This window comes from Macrobrachium nipponense, chromosome 26 (assembly GCF_015104395.2).
Source record: "Macrobrachium nipponense isolate FS-2020 chromosome 26, ASM1510439v2, whole genome shotgun sequence".
Taxonomy (NCBI): Eukaryota; Metazoa; Arthropoda; class Malacostraca; order Decapoda; family Palaemonidae; genus Macrobrachium; species Macrobrachium nipponense.
In genome coordinates this window covers 7445973-7458112 of record NC_087215.1, presented here as the reverse complement: position 1 = coordinate 7458112, position 12140 = coordinate 7445973, and the positions used below count along the sequence as shown (strand labels likewise).

The window sequence follows — 12140 nt, the reverse complement described above, 5'->3', positions numbered from 1 at the left end:
TTGACAGTCCACTTCGTGGAAACAAAATCTGAAGATTAATTATTATATAAAGAAGAATGCAATTGATAATTGATGCAAGTAATGATTTTCCTTATCATGCCGAGTTCTATTTGGTCGCCAACAATGCAGCTTCCCATGCAATGTGGACGAGAAGCACTTCTCGTTAGTAAAGATGACCCTGCCCCAAAAGTCCAAACCCTTATCAGCATGACGTTGGGCAAAATCAAGCCTCCCTGCCTTATGTCACTCCGTCAAGAGTTCCTTCGTCGCTGGAGTTCTGTGATGAATCCCAGCAGCGTGGAGTCTGCGTCGTACTGTCATCGATGACACTTCTAATCCAAGGTCTTCATGATTGGCCTTGGCGTTGGTTAAGGGTTGCTCTCGAGCCGCCCTGATAATGGCATCATCTTCAGCTGGGGTGGTTTTCCGTCGGACTGGCCTAGCTAAGAGAACCATATCTTAAACCATAAGTTTTATAATTTATATAACATCGCATCAATTCAGATTCTTGGAATGTTGTACTCGATGAATTGATCATAATTTAGTAAACTTGGCTGTATATTTTTGGTTTCAAAAAGCATATCAAGTAGAACGAGATTACATATATCCATATATTCTCATTTTGGGTTGGTGGTTATTAAACTGTAAATCATTCCTGAGCCATCACTGAAATGACATTTAATAAATAAACTATAGCTATCACAAAAGACACACAATGACTGTGACGGGGTGGGCACAAATCATGCTCTTATAGGCTTAATTTTACGAGACAACTCAATCGACTATCTAACTTTGTTCATGGTTGAGGTCGGCAAGGGCCAACCACCCACCGGTGTGGAATTATGGAGGTGCACCTGAAATATTACTGTGGTGTTGGAATGGCTGTGGATATCTGTAGTCTGACTAAAATTATAATAGCGAGATGAAATACAGTTAAGAAAGAAACTTTCACATTAAATAAGCAAGATTAAATAACCATGAACAATGTAACATATCCACCAATCATTCAGCATAAACAACTTACGCAAGTCGTTCAAGTTCCCACTCTCCTCCCACCTTCTTATCCACAACTGTACCGTGGTTGGGGACACACCAACATCATATGCAATGGCTCGTATCGAGAAGCCATTGTCGCATAGAGTGACAATTCGTCCTAGCAGTGCCAGATTTGTGTCCCTTCGATTCATGGTAAGTGGTTATGAAGTCTGACCCATTTAAAAATCCTGCTGACGGCCTCACCTTCATTGGGATTCAGACTCTGTTTTGAGTCGAGTAAAACAATACCATGCTTCATATATCATTATATCGTTCCTTGATTGTAGGATTAGCCAATGGGGATCATAATCACCATGGTATGAAATAAAGATACTACTGTTAAATATAACTAGCAAAATTACCCACATCTACGATGGGTGATAAAATACGGGTGCAGAAGTGAAAATTTATATGTACTATTTGTTCAGCAATATTAAAATAAGGGCGATTACACGAATAGTCTCTCTCTCTCTCTCTCTCTCTCTCGTAATGTAATTCAAGGGACGATCATTGAACGCAGAGAAACTCTTATTCATTGTTGTTTTCCCCCTCTTTTAATGATATCTCTCTCTTTCTTTCTCTCTCTCTCCTCTTAAGGTAAGTGAAGGGACGATCAATGAACGTAAAGAAGTTCGTTTCGTATTCATTATTGTTTACCTCTTTTAATAATGTTCTATCTCTCTCTCTCTCGTCTCTCTCCTCTCTCTCTCTCTCTCTCTCTCCTCTCTCTCAATGTAGTCAAGTAACGAAGACAGTGATGGGATTATCGGATTACTTAGCTCTCAAATCACAAATTATCACCTCTCTCTTTCTCTCTCTCATTTTTCGATAGCAAGATAAAATTATAAAAATTGTAGTGCATTACTCCCTGTCATGACTTTCATTTAACGGAACAGGGATCTTGATTGGTTCGTTTCTTTGTCAATTACTTTGCACGGTGATACGAATAATAAAGTATCTTTCTTTTCATTTTGTTACTGCAAAGATGCAACTTGTATGTCAGTGCGTATGTCAGTGCATTATGGCTACTGATAAATGCTCTTATGATACTGTGTCTTCCAAAAGAAGAGTAGAAAGTAGGAACTTGTCAGTTTCCTTTTTATTATGTCCATTGGCAGGATCGAAATTCCGAAGCAACATTACCGGGCAGTACTTCTTCAACATTATTTTGTGCACTGGCAGTCCCATTGGATTTAAGTTATTCAAAAAATCTTGCGGATATTGATGATAATTTTCATTTTCTATTGTGTCCGAGCTGAAATATTTGCGACTTTCTCCAGGGAAGTTGTACAAAAATTATGTATGAAAAATCGTAAAGTAACTAAGTCTACGGAAATAACCAGCCTCGTTTCGAGGCCAGAAACAGCTTCGTTTCAGGGAATCCCTTATTACACCCACCCCCTACAAAGGAGGGGGGTAGGTTGGATGAAACCCCATTACAAACCATCCTAGGGGTCCCCACCATAACCCTGCCAAGTTTCATGCCCATCTGACCAGCCGTTTGGCCGTGATTGAATGACAGACAGACAGACATTACACCCATTATAGTATGATATGCTCACGTAATTATTGTTCCTGTTAATAATTACATTGAGAACTGAATACTCGTTGAGCACTGCTTCGTAAAATTAGCTCGGTAAAAGTGTTCGCGAATTCTATTTCTCTGTAACTAAGACTCGTATAAGTACGAGGTTTTGCTACAGTGTACTACACCGGTACAATAATTTATGAGTATCATGAATCACAAATTATAAAGAATAGACACTTGTCCTGTACGAAGAGGCCAAATGCTCGATTAGCCAGAAATGGATATGAACACAACATTATAAAGAAAACTTCGCCTACCCTCTCTGTCCAACCCCCGCTTCCACTCCCTTCCTCTGCCTTCCCTCACCTCCCCTCCCCCTCCCTCCTCTCTCTCTGAATGTTACTTCAGTTTAAGTATATTTTGTACGATTTTTCTTTTATCTATCCATCTATCTAATCTAATAATAATAATTTACAATGTTGTTTATATCTAACGATTCACTCGGTTGTTACCTGCCAGCAAGGCTGGCATTACGGTACGGTACGGCACGGTCGATATTTAGCCTATGTTTACGGTACGGAATTACGCAACGACAATTTTACCAAAGTACGGTACGGTATAGTTCAGGTACGGAAAAAAATGTGCAAATTCCGTACTGTACTACCTTACCTTAGGCATGGATATATTGCTTTTGGTCTACGTTGAAAACAAGGGAACAATATTAATTAATTATTAATAATAATAACCAGTAATATATCATTTTTTTGTTTTTTACAATTATTCTTAGTATCAGCAGCAGCAGCAGTAGTAGTAGCTATTACTATTTTTATCTTAAGGTCAAATTGTTTTTTCTTTCTTTAGTGACTATTGACTTGGGTAAAGAGTAAATGATTATAATTATTAGAGTGAGAGATATCTGCATGTATGGTGGAGTAGTAGAATGATAGATACTGTGATTGATGGTAAAGCTACTGTTATACTTGTGCTTGTTTACCTCCTTCGCAATCTTCATTTGGATTCAGGGCATCAGCCATATGCTTGTATTACGAAGGTGAAGAAGAGATGGCCGTCTAGGAACATAGCTGTCGGCATGGTAGCAGAAATCCGTTTGTCACGCAACTTTTTAACTTTTTTTTTTTTTTAGCAAGAGAGAGCCGCCAATTGCCTACAGATTGGTTTGAATAGGTAACTGGTTACAGTTGCTCTATATGTTACAAATAAAAATTGAGCATTTTTACCGGACATTCATTTGAGTTAAAAGCCTTGATTATACCAAAAGAAAAATTATAGCAAAATCTCGTACTGATACCAGTCTTCATTACAGTGTTATTGACCAAAAACGTGACTGCACTGTCTATGAAACCCACAGTAAGAGAGCTTTACCAATTACAAATAAATATTACCTTTTATCTGAAATGTTTTTAATTATACGTTTTGAAGTAACTGTAATTACGGTGTTTTTATTTATACTTTATGGTATGTAATTGTACTGAAAAGTTCAAATCAATAAAATACTTTATTTGAAATTGTTATCCTAGAGCAGCCCTCTTACTTTTCGTAAACTCATCGTAACCAAATGCAATAGAGAGATGTTTGAGTCGCTACCAATTTATTTATTATAGTATTAAGGGAGAATCTTAACAAGCCAGCTACCAATTCTAAAAATTGTTTTATTCCATTTATTTCCTTTTTTGTGCATAAAGTTTTGTTAAATTTTTTTCCAGTATTTAAGTTTTGTATTTCAGTATTATTGAAGTTGTAATTATAATTCGATAACAGGTCAGGTAATTATGATTCTAATTTTAATAGACATAAAGCAAACGTAATTACCCCTAACCAGCTTATATTACATAAGATATGCGACAGTTAGCTATTCATACGAAATGGATGAGCATCAAACAATGGGAACAAAAATAAAAACATTTTTTTATGTATACATGGGAGAAAACTGATTAGAAATTGAGTGATTTTTCCACTGCACTTCGGCTTTTCTCGGGGCACCTGTGAATTGTTCAATCTTTAATAAATCGACTTTATCTTTCTACGGATCTATGTGGTTCTGCATCCTTATTTGGCCAGGCAATCAATTCAAATCCTCTCGATCTTGAAACCATTCCTGGACTATTCTGGCCGCCGTATGGATGGGCCAGCCGTCATGAATGAAAATGACAGGACTAGGTGGAAAGGGATAATTCCGCTGGTGAAGTGAAGGGAGGAAGAAATCCTGAAGAATTTTAACGTAATTTTTATTGGTGAAACCCTTCAGTCTTGGTGATATCACATATACCATGTAAGGAAATCCAGGCCCACACGTTTACGGTTACAAGCCACTCCTGGCCACTTCGTAAATGTTTCCTCGGTGGTATCTGAAGGAAAACAATCTAAATTTTTTACAATTTACGCGTTGCTTTTCGTAAAAGGGAAAATAATGATATATCGTTTGGGGAAATGTAATGCTAAGTAACAACCCCTGCATTAGGATAATGTTTATTCATCTATGAGGATTAATACTTATTACAAGTTTGCCTCCTCCAACCTCTTATACACTAAAACAGCTCGAAAGCTGATTAGTGGAATTCACATTAAGAGAGGAACAGCACCACCTTTAGTAAACAGTGTTTCAAACAGACAATTAACAATGACAGTAATGACCTGAGATGTTGCAATGCCAGTAACAGCCAATCAATCAATCAGTCCCAGTATCGTGTGATTTAATATATCACTTTGTTCGGTGATAACGATATCACTGCTACAGCACCTCTATTACACGCTAACAAGTTTGTCACCCAATCATGGCTAGGACTGAGGTGTTTGTAAATTTTGATAGGGCTTCTGTCCTCTGCTAGTAGTATTCGTTATAGTCTACAAATGAACAGCAACATATTGTTCTCCGGGCGCAGATCGTCGCTCTACAAGAAAGTGGGCTTTCAATACGTGCTGTTGCACAGCGTCTTGACGTATCCCCTACAACAGTAAATAAATAGAAAAGGAGGCACGCTTAGACGGGGAAATTGACCGACTTTGGATAGCATTTATTTATTTTATTTATTTATTAATTTTTTAAACTATAAACCTTATAAACCCGTGAAATTATGAAATCTAAATTACATTTGCCTTGGTCCTGTAGAACTCAAATAGTGATTCTTTCTCTTTACTTCCCAGAATACAAAATAGCGTTCCCATAAGTAAACAGGCTATAATTAATCCTGATTATCTAGGTATCTGCATGTTAATTACGTATTTCAGTTCGACGACCTCCACCACGAATGACCATCCGTTAGAATAACGACGACATTCGACGAGCAGCATAGGATCCTTTTACCAATACCATTGCTATTTGTGAACGTCTGGCATTAAATGTTTAGGCTATGACGGTGCTAAGACGTCTGCATGAGGCAGGAATACCTCATAGAATTCCTGCCAAGAAGGAATTTCTCGGCATCGTGCTGATAGGCTTGCCTTCTTTCAACAGTTTGTAGTGGGAGGGTCTGGAATGGAATTTGGTTTCGAGTCGTATGCAGTGACGAAAGGTCTTTTACTAGCAGAAGTCACGGCAGAATACATAACTGAAGACCGAGTAATATAAGGTGAGTTTCTAAAATCATTAATAACAGTCACACTATAATAATTATAAGCAAGGGTAATATTATAATCAAAAGATAATTTTGTCAATAACCATGTATTTTCTGCTAATTGAATTATATTGCCACGAGAAGTGTGAAAATAAAAATTCTTCATTGAAAAACCCCCATTAGTTCTACTATGGCCAGCTTTCAGGCATTAAGCAAATACATTATTAATGTTATGGATAATCACGTAGGCAAACTTATAATACAGAGTACAGCCTGTTTACTGAATTAAAGAATATCATATCATAACGGACTGTTGTAGATCAAAGTTAATGCTATTATAAGTATTAATCTTTGCAGATGAATAAACATTCTTAACTTATTGCAAGGGTTGTTACTTAGCATTTTATTTCCCAAAACGATATCGAATTATTTTCCCTATTACGAAAAGCAAAGCGTGAATTGTTAAAAATTTGATTTTTTCCTTTCAGATACTACAGAAGAAATTTACGAGGTGACCAGGAATGGGCATGTCACAGTAAACGTGTGGGGCTGGATCTTCTTACATTATATGGATGACATCACCAGGATTGAGTGGAGTTCATGGTGAAAATACATTGAAATTCTTCAGGATTTCTAACTTCTTTCACTTCAAAGCGGAATTATTCCTCCCAACCGCTCCTGTCATTTCATTCACACTGCTGCCCCATCCATACGGCCAGAATAGTGCAGGAATGTTTTCAAGGTCGAGAGGATCTGCAGTTGCTTGAGTGGCCAAGTAAGGATACAGACATAAACCTCACTGAGAATATTTAGGCTAATTTGGTAAAATGTTGGGAGCCTGAGAGGGAGAGACCAGATCAACTTATTAACCTCTGGTAACACAATGGAAACTCTTCCACAACCGACCACAGATCGTCAGAAACCATGAATCTTCTATGTCTAACAGATGCAAGAGGTGATCTAGAAGGAAAGGTGGCTGGACTTCTCACTAACATTAAAAAATAAAAATAAAAGTAAAAATTGAGTGTGTATATTTGGATTATCCCATGGCTTCCGCTGAACTTCCATGTCCGTATGATGTAAAAAAAAAAAATCGTAAACAGACCTATGCATATCGTTTAGCTCCAGGTCATGATTATTATAATTTATTTATTAGAAAGGTGAATTTGATATTTTAAAGGAGTTCAAAATCCAAAGGGAATTTCGCTATCCTGATTTTTTCTTAAAAAATTATCTAAAAAGAGAACCCTAGGACAATATCATCAAACTACATTTCTCCAAATAGCTCTTTCCACAATGGACAGGTAAATGACTGAAGGGGCTGTTTAAGAATAGAGACGTCTGTCTCTTATCATCACACGAATGATGATAAGAGCGAAAGGAATTTCTGTCCGTATGACATTAAAACATGTATCACAATTAATATATTAGAAAATATAAGTCAAGTAGATATGTTTATCCATATCATGTAATAATTATTGTAATGAACGGCGTGTAGGGAATAACCTCTACAGTATATTCAAGAGGGAATACAAACCCAACCATGAATACATGAAACCTCTGAATATCAACAATTGTTTATCATTGGCACGAATTAGTTTACCATATGGGAATGGTTTCCATTACACGTAGTGGAATTTTCTCTGTCCCTAGTAGTTTCTTTTTGATTCCTCAGTAACGTCTAGTCTCTCTCTCTCTCTCTCTCTCTCTCTCCTTTTCATTTTATATGTATTTACAAGAGAGAGAGTGAGCTTAACCCAATCCTTCTTCTTGCAAATGTTGTTGTATTCAGAAAATCTACAGTACTATTATAATATTAGGATAAACACTAAAAACACGCAGGCATTAAAGATAAACAAGAAAATATTTCAAGTGGAGCTTTTCGTTAGCCATACACTCTATCCAGGCCCACCTTACCCCTACCCCTAGTCCCCCACCCATTTCAGTTGTAGCAAAGCCAGGCTGAGGACATCGGTACAGCAAAAGCAAGAAGTTTTGTCAGTTTGAATTACATTTTAGAATTCCAAAACCTGTAAGACGGTCTTAACAACAAGAACTCTATCCCCGACACCACTCCCCCCGCCCTCCGAAAAATATATATGCATATATTTGTTTTAGTCAAGATTAAAGGGTGTTAATGACATATCAAAACTGCATACTGAGCGCAGTGGCATTTCTAGATGACATGTCACTTTAAAGTAGCTAATATGGGGGAGAGAGAGAGAGAGAGAGAGAGAGAGAGAGTGAGAGGAGCTACGGTGTCGGACACTTAAAACACGTTCACTGAGTTTTTGGGTATGTTCAATGAAGTGTTGCTGCGCTTCTCTTTATAGCTTCCTATTATATTATTGGTAGGAAACGCACTGCCACCGATACTATAAACTTGGCTTACGTGACAGGATTGAAATATCCTGTTATGATGTTCGTGATTCTCTCCAATACCAATATAACTAAGATTTTCATCAATTTTAAGTATTGCGTAATGAATATGACCGATATATAATAACAGACACGGTGGTAAGATAACGACTTAGACGAAAGTTAAATGGAATCTTAATAAACAAACTTATATTAAAAGTGAGACAGTAATCTTGGTTACAGCGATATACCCTGCTCAGATTTCTTTTTTTTTTTTACTCCGTGTGTGTGTGTGTGTTTCTCCAACCATGCCTAATGACTCCTCCCACTGAAAGAATTCCAGAGCTTATTGGTGGAACTCTTGCTAAGAGAGGAAGAGTCCTCCCCCCATCCCCCTCAGTAAACACTGTTACCATATAATTTTTCGAAGTCCCTCAAGAAGGTGTACCAGGGAAACCTGTGTCCAACTGTACATTCGCACTCAGCAAAGTTGCTAATTAGTACTTTCTCTATTTCATTATAATTGAGAAAATTAGAATATTATGAAAGCTGCTTACGGTAGTATCGACAAAAGTGAGCTAATGTGTAAAAAAAAAAAAAAATGAAAAAAGTAACAATCAACAGTGGGCATGAAACACTACCAACAATCGACCAATTAAATTTGTACGAGTTGGAAACCCTGTCTCGAGGAAGGTGGTGGAAACAGCCGCGGTTTCAGACGTTGGACTCCCAAGCCTCCCGTCCCCCCTCCCCCGCCACCCAGTTTCAATCTACAAGTGAAAGTGGATGGGCGACCTATCACCTGGCGTCTTTGACCACGCACTTTTGAAGTGATATTTGAGTTAGCGCAAAAATGGACGATGATCCAGCAAGAGAAAACGATAGTCTAAGAAATAATTACTGGAAGGGAAACAATGGCCACAGCATCGGCGCTGGAAAATGCAATTGCTTGTTGTAAGTCAACCGCCTACGTCTCAACTGTAACCCTCTTTCCCTGAGCCCTTTTGGAGGAAGAATATTCATTAATATATTTCATTAGATGAAACCTAGATGTAGTTCTGGTTTTCACTGAAATCCTGGTTTTTATGATTACTGTAACCTATCTGAGATAGTCATTACGTAAATTTTGTGTATCGGAATAAATGTGCTTAGGTATATATTTATAGAGGAAATTGACAGGCACCATGTTGAGACATAATCATAACCTATCATTATATCCAATCACACCGTACTATGCATACACATTTATGTGAATTTGTATATTTGTGAATGCTAATAGCTATACGTATAGCGTCATGATAATCATACATTAGCAGTTCCTCACAATGATATTCATTGTACTTAAATGAATATGAATATCATAGTATTTTCCCGTTGGACATCCGGCTTTCATCTCCGGGGAAAAAACTGCCACACTCCAACACCTGTTTCCTAGTCCTAGATTTTATTTCCCTAATTGTAGTGTTGTAATAATTGTGTAGCCAGAGTGCGAAGCATCAACGAAGTATGTTAGTAGATAGGAGATAAGTTGAGAACACATTCTGCAAGCATAATTTATTTCATTTTTTTTTTTAAATCGTGTTTTTAGGAAGTAGAAACTTATCAGTCGCGACTTATTTTCATTGTTACTGCAATTAACACGTTCCACATCTGCATAACAGCTTTGGAATTATAAATATTAAACGTAATATATCAGCGTCCAGATTTAGACCCGCATTGCTTACCTCGTTGGTTTATGAATTGCTTTGGACGGGATTATAAATCTCTGTCCAGAGCATACAAAACGCCGCATGAATTAAAAAATTGACTCTGAAGTGAATAAAGGTTGGATTTGAATATTAGGCTCATGATCACCGAGATCAAAACTTTTTCCAATGAATGTAGCAAGACTAGGCCTACATCACACCATCACTACATCACTCCCGTTCACCGGAGTGGAGTTGGTGGCAAAGCCGGAGGAGTCACTCCTACTACCCCTATCAGTCTTCACCCCCTCCCCCCCTCCTCTCTCTCTCTCTCTCTCTCTCTCTCTCTGTGATATGACATTTAACACTCATGGGTCAGCTATTGGTTGTATTGACAGTATTGTAAGCCTTAAGCGATCCACTGATACTTCACGGAATACTTTGTCATTATAGAATTTTTGATAATAGTGATTATTATAGGATTTTCATTTCTCATTCCATTTTATAATGTTTATACGTAAAGTCTAAGATGCATTATTTTCCAAGTTTTATCTACAATTTCAGTGCAAACCCGAGCAACACATTTGGCACGGTAGTTTGTTTATTTAAGGTTTCTGTGTTTAGCGGAATATTTTATTCTAGGTAAAACTTTATATATAATGGTAAAAAAAAAAAAAAAAGAAGAAGGAAGGAAAAAAAAAAGACCTAAAATTCTTGCAACATAACTCACTGCATTTCAATTTCGAGCTGCAGACCGCCCACACAATTTTCCTTTCCTACTGCATTTTATTTCAAGAGTTCCTCCACAGAACTCCTTAGCTAGCGATCTCTCCCCAAGAAGTTTTTTTTTTTTTTCAATTCATAAGTTTTCTTTACAAGTTCTCTCCCGGAGATGTTTCACTGATGAGGATTCTCGTCTACGCGTTGGATTGAATATATATATCCTTTGGCTTTTCACTTAATGCACTGATATAGTTACTTTTATTTTACATTTTGAAAGTTTAGCTTCCACATTGTTATTATTATTATTATTATTATTATTATTATTATTATTATTATTATTATTGTCTCACATACTACCTATCCAAACTGTCATTATTATTATTTTATATTTATTTTGTACATCACAATTTATATAAACTGGTGGTTCATAGTTTTGGGTTTCTAGTTGCATCTAACTTTCTTAGGAGTCCATCACTTGCCTTACAAACCAAGTGACAGTAATCTTACCATAAAATATAAAGTTAATCACTTTAAAAAATTAAAAAAGCCCACCCAATTGACCTCAATCTAACTATTGGAGATAAAAATTGAATAACTAATCCAGTCGAAGTCGAAACATGCTATGGCATGACCTTACCAGAAGTTGTCAACATATTTAATAACATTGCATTTGTTTTTCAACAATTAACTTATATGCATGTATATATATATATATATATATATATATATATATATATATATATATATATATATATTTATAGCAAACCTACCAGAATTTCAGTATAACCACTTTTAAAGATCATTAGAAAATTTAGAAATGTTTTCAAGTAGTTCTAGACATTAATTACTCGCTAGCCAACATCACATCGAATTGAATTACCAGATTTCTTCCTAAAGAACTTATATATATGCCAGGGTAATCCAATTTTCATGAAATACAACTTTGGCGATGTAATTGGCGTTTTAAGGAATTTTTTTAAAACTTTGTTTTAAGAGGGGATAGGTATTAATAGAAAGCAACAACATAATATAATGAATAGCGTAGGTTCTCAAACACTTCATATATCTTTTACAGGGCAGTTCCTGGTCAGTGCAACTCTGCGAGAACAAGAAAGCAAAGGTAAATACTGTCATTAACGTTAGGAACTGTTTTTAGACTGAGTTGCATGCTCAGTTAACATTTTTGCATGATCAGGTTGTAATTTATGCGTATACACATACATTTATAATATAATGGGT

At 36.5% G+C, this 12140-nt stretch overlaps 1 long non-coding RNA gene across 1 annotated transcript in view; it reads left to right on the top strand.

Annotated features, from left to right (window-relative positions):
* Nucleotides 1-9269: 9269 nt before the first annotated feature.
* Nucleotides 9270-12140, top strand: part of LOC135199767 (uncharacterized) — a 31951-nt gene continuing 29080 nt past the window's right edge. Inside the window, exons 1-2 of the long non-coding RNA XR_010311114.1 lie at nt 9270-9447; nt 11977-12021. This is a non-coding gene — a long non-coding RNA (uncharacterized LOC135199767). The remainder of the gene's footprint in view (nt 9448-11976; nt 12022-12140) is intronic.